We start from the raw sequence: 10349 nt of genomic DNA on the forward strand, positions 1-10349 counted from the left end.
CTGTAAATGAGTGATGCAGGAAGAAAAAAAAACAGGGAAACGGGAAGGGCAAGGGATGGGGAAGAATAGAAAGGGCAGGGTGAGAGAGAGGCGCGCGTGTGATTAGAAATATGGAGAGGTGGGAGTAATTAGCGAGGCAAGGATCGAAAGTGTACGAAAGGAAAATTGTGGAAATAATTGTGGAAAAAATAATTTTAATAACTGATGAAATAGTACAGAATGATGAAAATAATAATTGTGGAAAAGTGCAAATGTACATTTGTACAGTGAAAAAGTGTAAATTCTTATTAATTGCCGGCCTCGGTGTCCTCGCCTGCCAAACCAAAGGTCGCGGGTTCGAGTCCCGCCTGGGTAAATTAACCTTATGTGTAGCATGGGAGTGTGTGAATGTCCTTCATTGTTCATTATTAATTCCCCATTGTAAAGGCCGTAAATGTGCTGTTTACAGAGTAATGGAAATAAATAAATAATTTAATACAAGACACAAAAAAGTTTCGGAGATGCATAATTTTGCCTGCTCACATTTTATCTATACGTGTAGCTAATTTGTTATTGCATATGAGACACCGCAGGACTCTGTTGGTAGCAAAACGTGGCACCACTATATGACATGCAGATACTATATCAAAGGAGCAATATAGTGAAGTACCCGATCCATCCGAAAATGCTCGATTCATGTAGCCCCTTTCATCCGTTTTCAAAAACGCATGACTGGACGATGGACTGAATACGATTATCAAAAAAAGAATACCTGCTATATTATCTGTGATGGTGATAACTTTTTAAATATTTAAATATGATCAGCACAAAATTAACTAAAACATTATTAACTCTGAGGCATAATATCTAAGGGTTTCTTGGAAGAATAACTATTATTTAAACCACTTCTTATTTTAAATGGTGTGACCCAGGATTCAATGAATAATCACCTTCTTTATACGCAAATTTTATGTAATTACTATAGCTGACGCGGCAAACGTTGCTTTGCCGTATAAAATATTTCCAGTGAATATTATGGTAGTCAAATAGGGTAGTTTTCTTCATAAAAAGAAAACGAAAGGCATTGATTGCGATTCGTTACCCACCATTAGTGTATTCATAATATACATATTATTTGGTTTTAGAAATACCGGTTTAGACGAATGGAAAGGGTCAATTTTATCCTCATTTGAAAAAGGCCAGATTGGCGCCCATGCGATGCCACTGCACGTGATGTCACAGGGACCTAGTTTCTATACGAGTAGACAGGAGCATTACATCATCTGAGATTACCAATGCATGCATGAGGCACAGAGCTCAGGGAAACATCTCTTAATAATCACCTATTAAAAATGCCTAAGGTCGGAAAGTTTCCTCCGTTTGATAAGGTAGATATTAATAATCCTTATTTAAGCCAAGCGTTACCAGCTAGCAGGGTACTCTGCTACCTGCTAGCATCCTGCGTCGTATCAGCGCTCTAAGCCTCGCCCCAAGGTCCCCTCACTTGCGGCTGCGGGAACCAGAACGACGTCACACGGAGTTTTTCCCGGCATTCCTACTTAGCCGTCGCGTTTTCGCGCGCTTGAAAATTTTCACTATTCATTTAATCGCGAAAAATAGATATCGTCATTTAAAAATCTAAAAGCGTGAAATACGTACTCCAGGAGTAATAATCTTTTGATTTAGGTAATAAAAAATTATAGGAAACCACAATATTATAAATAACTGACTGGAAGCAGGTGTGTGGCGATGTTGTATATGACTCAAAGAGGAATGGAGCAATGTCAGTGATGACGACCTACAAAAATAATAAAACACCCAACATTCATTTTTTGAATGCTCGAATACATTTATTCTTGAATTCGTGAATACTTTAATGAATACTTTTATTATCTTAATCCATTAATTTCAAATTGCATCTCTTTAACAAATTATGACGATTAGAAAAATAAACATTATCAGCCTCTTAGTGCAATGGAATGTACTATAATATTTTCAGTGAGTCCATCTTTAGCCAACACCAACAAACTGGATGGTTTACCCACGCGAGATTATGCCACGTCCGCGTGAAAAACACGGTGCACCCAAATTTTAGCCCCAAACAGACATCGTTTGGCTTTGAGGCTTATTTACTGCCATTGCGAATGCCAATTTATTTGCAAATCGAACTCGTGAAGAGATGAATTTTAAAACGGACACCTGAATAGGGAAAAGATGGGCAAGTGCAATATTGTCTTTTGAGTGTTGTCTTCATTATTAAAAATGTTTAAAATTTCTAAATTCATATAGAATCTTATTCGCGGCGGTTTTTTATATAATTTTAAAACATCTGAGTCACTATATTATAAAAAATGAAGTGGTATTAGTAATATATTTCATCCATGAAACCATAATCAGCACAATCGAGGATTGGCATCGTTATATTTACGTTTTCAATTACCACATTAATGACGTTTCTCTTATGGCAGAAGAACAATTAAGCCTCATTGCTTACCCGCATGTATATATTGAAACAGTTGCCCACGCATCCGATTTTGTCCAGCGAAATATTTAATGAGGTTCAAAAGCAGTGATTCGCAGAACGAGTCTATTTTCGACCATCGTAATGTCCAACATTGATTTGTAGTACCTTCCATGAAAAAAGAATGGTGCATATTTGAGACAGAACATGAGAGATATACATTAATTGTTGTAAGTACGCGAAAATTGGACGTGTGAAGAGACTCATACCATTTCTTCAATTCAAAATGTTCTAGTCTTCAAAATACACGCGCAAATAAATGACATCACCTCGGCGCAATCAAGGTCGGGCACTGCTTTGCAATTTGAGCAGCCTTCCTTAGTGCACACGCTGAAGTAATGGCAGACGAACATTATATACCGCCGCGCGAAGGTCAATTCAGCGCTGCCTTGGCTTCAGTTTCTCGTCAGTGCTGGAAAAAAGCAGCGTGAAAATCACAGACGGGGAAAGGCTATGTGGTCGTAAACAAAAGGACGAGGAAAATAAAGAAGCCGAGTTCCCCAGCGTGGATATTTTCCGCTCAGCGGCAATTTCTGAGGCGAAGTAGGGTGGAGTAGATTAAAAATTTATTTCGCCACCCAACGCGACACGTGGAGATCTCTGGAGAGGCCGGTTTTCCACGGGTTCAACATCACTTTATTTCATCCCTATAAGACTTATCAAGGGGTAGATAGGTGGCTCAGGGAACTAAGGCTTTCTTTTAAAGGCAGTTAAGAGAGATGCGTAGGTTTTTTTACTATAATTATGCCCTCCTCTCGTTTAACCTTTTTTACTGCCACCGGGCCAATATATCGGCCCTATCTAGTTGAGCAAAAACTGCCAAGGGCCGATTTATCGGCCCAAATAATTTCACTTTTTTTCGTGATTGTGGCCTTGTCAACGGCTGTTATTTAGTAAACCCCCATAATCTATCTATGGCCATAAGATGTAAATATATCTTAAGAATTGGGAAAAAAATCTAGACAAATTAAATAAAACTAAGTAGCTGAAAAAAAAAAACTGAAATGTTGCTAATTCCGGGAAATAGCCTTGGCAGTCTTCGTGCATCCCACCTGAAATGGGCTGGCAGTAAAAGGTTTAAATGCACGCACATATACTTTATTGCAAAATTTTAAAGCGAGGTTCCCTTAAATTCACTTCAGTTGCATAACTGGTTTGATTATCTCATAAAGTGCCTTCATCCAATCTGCTTTTGATAATTTAAGACACTCTCAATTCTTAGACTTCAATACAAATGTTTTTCATGATCTAACTCTTCTCTGATTGTACAGATTAAGCTGTTTTATTCATTTAATTTCTCAATTTTGTTTGTATATCAGAGTATCATGATATGCAATGATTTATAACTCATTGCCGCTCTATTCCAAATTATCGGACAAAAAGCTTTCTTTTTCTCGGAAAAAAACATTCTTCATCACTGATCTACTTATGTATCTCATAAGAGAATTTCCTTTGTCGGTCTTCCGGTAATTATGCTCATCAATGCGTCATCACGCCATTCAGGAAGCTGGTGCATAGTCAGTGATGACCATTTGTGGTGGCAAGACTAATACACAAAAAATATTGTTCTTTCTTAAATTCATTTGAAAGGTCATCGTTGGAATTTGCTGAAATGATTGGAACCAATAGCCCCTATCAAAAACTTTACCATTAATATGGTTAAGGCTTACATAGGAGAAGATAGATGTCTGAAGAAACCAGAGCTCTCCCATGGTGGGATGGAACCTTTTTGCAATCGCTACTCCGGAAAACGACTTTAACGCTCACGTCCGAAAATAAATGATTAACACTATCGTAATTAATAAAAAAAGTAGATGAAAAGTTAAATTATAAACTCAGTCGCGGGAGAAAGGTTTTAATAGAGGTCTCCCGAAAGGGACCGGAAGGTCAATCCCACATCAAATAAGTATAAGTTAAAAAGCCGACAGCGCAGCCTCCTGACCACGGGGCAGTACTGAAAAACAACTGAATGAGGAATTCAAGAGCAGCGAATAGGGTGGTTTCCTATTATTTTTTTATTCCTAAATCGAAAGATTATTACTCCTGGAGTGCGCATTTTACGCTCTTAGATTTTCGAATGACGATATCTATTTTTCGCGATTAAACGAAAAGTGAAAAGTTTCAAGCGCGCGAAAACGCGACGGCTAAGTAGGAATGATGGGAAAAAGTCCGTGTGACGTATTTCCGGTTCCTCCTGCCGCCTTGTGAGGTGACCTTGGGGCGAGGCTTGAGCGCTGATACGACGCAGGCTGCTAGCGGGTAGCCAAGTACTCTGCTAATAGGTAGCGCTTGGCTTAAATAAGGATTATTATTCCCATACCAAACGAAGGAAACTTTCCGAACTTAGGTATTTTTAATAGGTGATTATTAAGAGATGTTTCCCTGAGCTCTGTGCCTCATGCATGCATTAGTAATCTCAGACAATGTAAAACTCCTATCTACTCGTATAAAAACTAGGTCCCTGTGACGTCACGTGGAGCGGAATCGCATGGGCGCCAATCTGGCCTTTTTAAAATGAGGTTAAAATTGACCGTTGCCATTCGTCTAAACTGGGATTTCTAAAACCAAATAATTTGTATATTATGAATACACTAATGGTGGGTAACGAATCGCAATCAATGCCTTTCGTTTTCTTTGATGAAGGAAACTACCCTATTATATCGTACTGAGGTGGTGTTGATAGAACATCCAAATAAAATAATTTGCGTTTACTTGTAATTATTTACTCACATTTTCGGAATTTAGACCTTATTTCAGTACATAGATATCCAGAACACTAGCCTTTGGCTAATGAAAAGAAATATATGAGAAATTTTAATATGATAGAGGAACCGTTGGGTTGGGGAGAGTTTCATTCTCTCGGTAGCAGAAAAGGTCACGAAAGCATGAATAAGAGTTGAAAGATATGAAGTGTCATATAGAACCAGTGCCAATTCCATATAGACAGTCATGCAGCAACACTTAAAATTTCATGATTTCTAATTTTCTTCCGACCTGAAGAGCAGCTAGAGATGCGTCACACATTGCCTTAAATTTCTGGCTAATAAATTAATTGAACTAGTCATTATAATTTGGTTTGATTATAATCAGTTTTTAAAAATTTGTAAAGTTCTATTTTTCAGCCGATTTGTTTTTCTAACTAATGAACAAAAATATTGTGTTTACAGTAAAAATTTAAAACATCTAGGACTGATTTAAAAATTCTTCCTCTTTGAACTTCGTAAACCAACTTAACCCATGTAATAATCTCATAATTGTTCATTACTAACAAGAACATTTTTTATTTAATTATCCTATCAGAAGAAGCCAAAACACTGGTCATTAAATACATACTTGGAAAAAAGAAGATAGGAAAGCATGCTATGTTATCTATAAAGGTAGGCGAGGAAAATATAACGCAAACGTTTTTATGCGAGGCAGGACAAAAGTCAAATGTTTTGGTTTGAGTGAATACCGAGGAAATGCGCCAATCGAAAAGATGATGAGTTCTTGTTTAAGATATTATTCCGTTCATATAATATACAGTAATCCCTGCTTAATAGTATCACAAATTAACGGTGTTATATTCCACCCAGAATTTATTTTAAAAATTAATGAAAATTGTATTTTTGATTTTATCACATCACCATTCTTTAAAGTAAACTCGCAAACCATTGATTTGAATCCCCGCTTGGTTTGACTCGAGATTGGTGATGATTTTTTCAATGAAAGTCGACGACTTTTAGGCGTCAGCATTAATAACATCGAAACCATAGTGAAGGTGTATTCTCGTGAAAATGAGAAGAAAGTAGACTTCTATGTATATAAAATAAATCCTTCAGACAACACTTGACCACATTCTGAATAATGTCACCGTTGAAAACAAACTAACCAGAATAGTAATCAATGTACTTTTAACGTTCGATTAAATAAGCTCCGCTGAGCCAGGGTGCAACTTGGACGCAATTTTGTAGATAATCGTCACGGAAAAGGTGTCGTGCAAAACTTCGCTGTCCCCATTTGCGCCTTTTAGAATTAAATGCAATTAATACGATGAAATACGAATCTGCAAGGGGTAATTTTCAGCTCACTGTAGTGTAGCGCTCGTGAGTTACACGCGCGGTTAGAAACATCATTTGCACCACAAAAATTGTCGGCGGGAGAAGAAACAACATGACGGTTAACCTGGTGGAAGGGATCCTGAGGCCTCGATCCTTCGGACGGACCTAAAATAATGGCAAAACCACCCCCACTGACTCTATTCTTTCAACCGTCTGCTTTCTCCAAACACTTAAAACGAAATCAACGATCCTTCTCGCTCTTCATCCCGTCTAAACCCCACAACACAGACGCCTCTTTACGGAGCCTTGAGGAACCCACCCTAAAAACACGTGCCTATTCCTTCCAGGTCCCCTGACACCTTCGATCCCTTATCTACACCCAGACCACGTTCCCAATGCCATCATCTGCTTCACCCTAACGCAACTCCATGACAACTCCACCACACCCGCCCGGGGCCCACAAGCGCCCCACGAACTTATTTAAAAAAATGCCCTCTGGGGGCAAAAACCCTTATCATCTCCTTTGTCTGCTTCCTGTACCTTAACATCACCTTTTTACCTTCTCTGATTCCTAATTACCTATGGGAAGTCAAGTCTCTTGACACTAAACCACCCTTAAAATCTGCTCAATATGTTCCCCCCGAAAGAAAGCGTCGAGTCAAAAGACAGAAGGTGTTTGAGGGAGTTTATGATCCATAGCAAAAAATGAAGAATATGCTAGGAAGGGCATGAAGCCTCTTGTGAAAGTTAGGAGAAAAATACTGAAAAAAAGGCTTAACGCATGAGGAGGGGTTGAAGTTAACCATCTACCATTAAGACTTTAGGAAAGATTTCTAAAATGAGGATTGAAGAAGGAATATCAGGCTGCACAATAAAAATTTGAATTAGGCGAAGACTTCGAACAAAGTATATGGTATAGGTAAAGTAAGCTGTGAAAGTGAAGAAATACAGGTACTTTGGCGTGAAAAAGTGATCGGAGAATTGAGTGGAGAGCTGCGTCAAACCAATGATGGAATGATGATGATACCAATGACAATAATTTTTGACGACAGCATTAGGGAAACATTACCTCATCCATAAATCACAATAACAAAGCATTACCGATAATAACAGTACATGAAAACGAAGCTTTCCAACAAAATCTCATTTTTGACTCTTTCTCGGGCATTCTTAAGTTAGTTGCCGTCATCTGTTTGTCGGTTTATCCGCAAATTATAATTTATAAATCTCCTTTCTTCCTCGTTCCTCATCGATTTTCACCCATCACTCTCGGTTGGCGACCGTTGAGATGTTACTACAAACGTCTTGACGTCTTGTTTTAGATTGTCTTGAGACACCAACCCAAAGCTGCGAGGGCCAACACTCGAGGAAAGTGCGCGTATAAATCGCTATCATCCCCTTCGCACGCTAAAAAATAATAATTGCGCCTCCTATCCTTATTTTGTCTCTTGAATCCGCTCCACAGCACCCCATTCCACTTACGAGCGTCGCTATTTCCAACGCTGAATTCTACTCCCATTCCTTTCATCACCCACGTTGCAGTGAGCACAACGAAGAGTCCTGGACAATTGCCAAAGTGGCTGAGCAATAAGCAAAAGCTGAGCTCATAACTCATAGCATAAGCATTTCAGTAAAGAAATATACCAAATGTATAAACTTTAAAACTCGATTGTTTCAGGCTTAACTTTGTGAAAATCCATTGTAAACAATTAAAAGTTATGGTACTTTTTCACACGATTCTTTCGAGACGACCGGTTTCGTCGCAGAGGCGACATCTTCAGGTACAGAAATCTTTATTTTTACAGTTATTTTGTTGTTGTTTATCTGGTTGCTATTACGCGTTAGCAAATTAGAATTTAGAGTTAGAATTTTAGCAAATGAGAATATTTTTGTCAACTATTCCCCCCTCTTGGAATTCCCCTGAAGCTGAGTAACGCTCCAACCCCAACGCAACCCTCCCCTACCAACGCGTAATAGCAACCAGATAAACAACAACAAAATAACTGTAAAAATAACGATTTCTGTACCTGATGATGTCGCCTCTGCCACGAAACCGGTCGTCTTGAATAAATCGTGTGAAAAACAACCATAACTTTTTATTGTTTAAGCTTTAAAAGCCTGAAATTATTGCAAAATTAAATCTATAATTAATAGTTGAATATTTTTTCAGAAAGCATTTAAGTATTATTGGAAACACTGCACTCCTTAACAATGGATACAGATATTGGATTTATTTTAACTCACATTCAATTTTTATTCACCAAGGATGAAAGTCGCCATGAAAAAATACTTGGCCACCGCCATCACCATATTCCAAGCCATGTCCTTTGAAGTCGACCGTCATTGTCAGATGGATATCCGGGTTTGAAACCCGGCTAAGCGAAATAGTTTTTCACAGCGAATTTCATCCTAGGTGTGCATAAAATTGAACCCGTGCGCGTGAATGCGTACGAAGTAACTTGTTTCTTGAAGTGATTTGAAACACATTCAATTTACTGAAATCCCAGCAAGATACATTAAATATAGACGATACACGATCGAATAGGAGAGCAAAATCGCAGGAATGAGAGGTTGCGACGTTTTTAACTCTGTTAATTTATTTTGTGTCTTTTAATCTCCTTCAAGCGGACGACAGGGAAATGAGATTTCTCGGAATAACACCTGGAGTCCCGTTGATTAACAAGAAGAGGAGGAAGGAAACTGGAGAGCCTTCCAACTTGATGGAAAGCTATAAAATAATACACTCGCTCCAAATCAAACGTCTCCTTTTCAATGCGTGCAACTGCTCTCTCCAAATGAGATGTCATCCGCATATTGGAAATTATTCAGGATATTCACTTGAAGAATTTAAACAAGGCCATCCCTTCAAAACATGCATTTTTTCACCTTTAAAACAGGCCTTTGACCTGAAAATCGCCATCTGTCTTAGCAATTCCCATTGGCTGATTAGATACTGAACAAAAATGTTTGCAGTGTGTAACGTCCACCATTCCAGAGCTTAATAACAAGGATTAGGTAACAATAGATAGAAAAATATTTGAAAAACCAAAATAAATGTAAAAAAATGTTGTGAAGTTAATATTACCCTTCTTTTTACCGAGGTAATATTATGAAATGGTGGAGCTGTTATTCAAGTAAAGGGTAGTTTCCTTCATCAAAGAAAACGAAAGGCATTGAATGCGATTCGTTACCAACGGTTGGTTTATTCATAATATACAAATGATTTGGTTTTAGAAATCCCAGTTTAGACGAATGTTAATGGTCAATTATAACCTCTTTTGAAAACGGCCAGATTGGCGCCCATGCGATGCCACTCCTCGTGACGTCACAGGGACCTAGTTTCTGTACGAGTAAATAGGAGTTTTACATCGCGTGAGATTACCAATGCATGCATGAGGCACAGAGCTCAGGGAAACATTTCTTAATACTCACCTATTAAAACAGCCTATAGTCGGCCTGATTAAAACAGCCTGATTTCCCGTGAAGATTTCATCAAAAGGTAGTAACAATCCTTATTTAAGCCAAGCGGTACCTGCTAGCAGGGTACTCTGTTACCTGCTAGCAGCCTGCATCGTAGCGGCGCTCATAGCCCTGCACCAAGGTGGCCTCACACGGTGGTAGCGGGAAACAGAACGACGTCACACGGAGTTTTCCCAGCTTTCACACTTAGCCGTCGCGTTTTCGCGCACTTGAAAGTTTTCACTTTTCATTTAATCGCAAAAAATAGATATCGTCATTTAAAAATCTAAAAGCGTGAAATACGTACTCTAGGGTAATAATATTTCGATTTAGGCAATAAAAAAATAATA

This window comes from Ischnura elegans, chromosome 3 (assembly GCF_921293095.1).
Source record: "Ischnura elegans chromosome 3, ioIscEleg1.1, whole genome shotgun sequence".
NCBI lineage: Eukaryota > Metazoa > Arthropoda > Insecta > Odonata > Coenagrionidae > Ischnura > Ischnura elegans.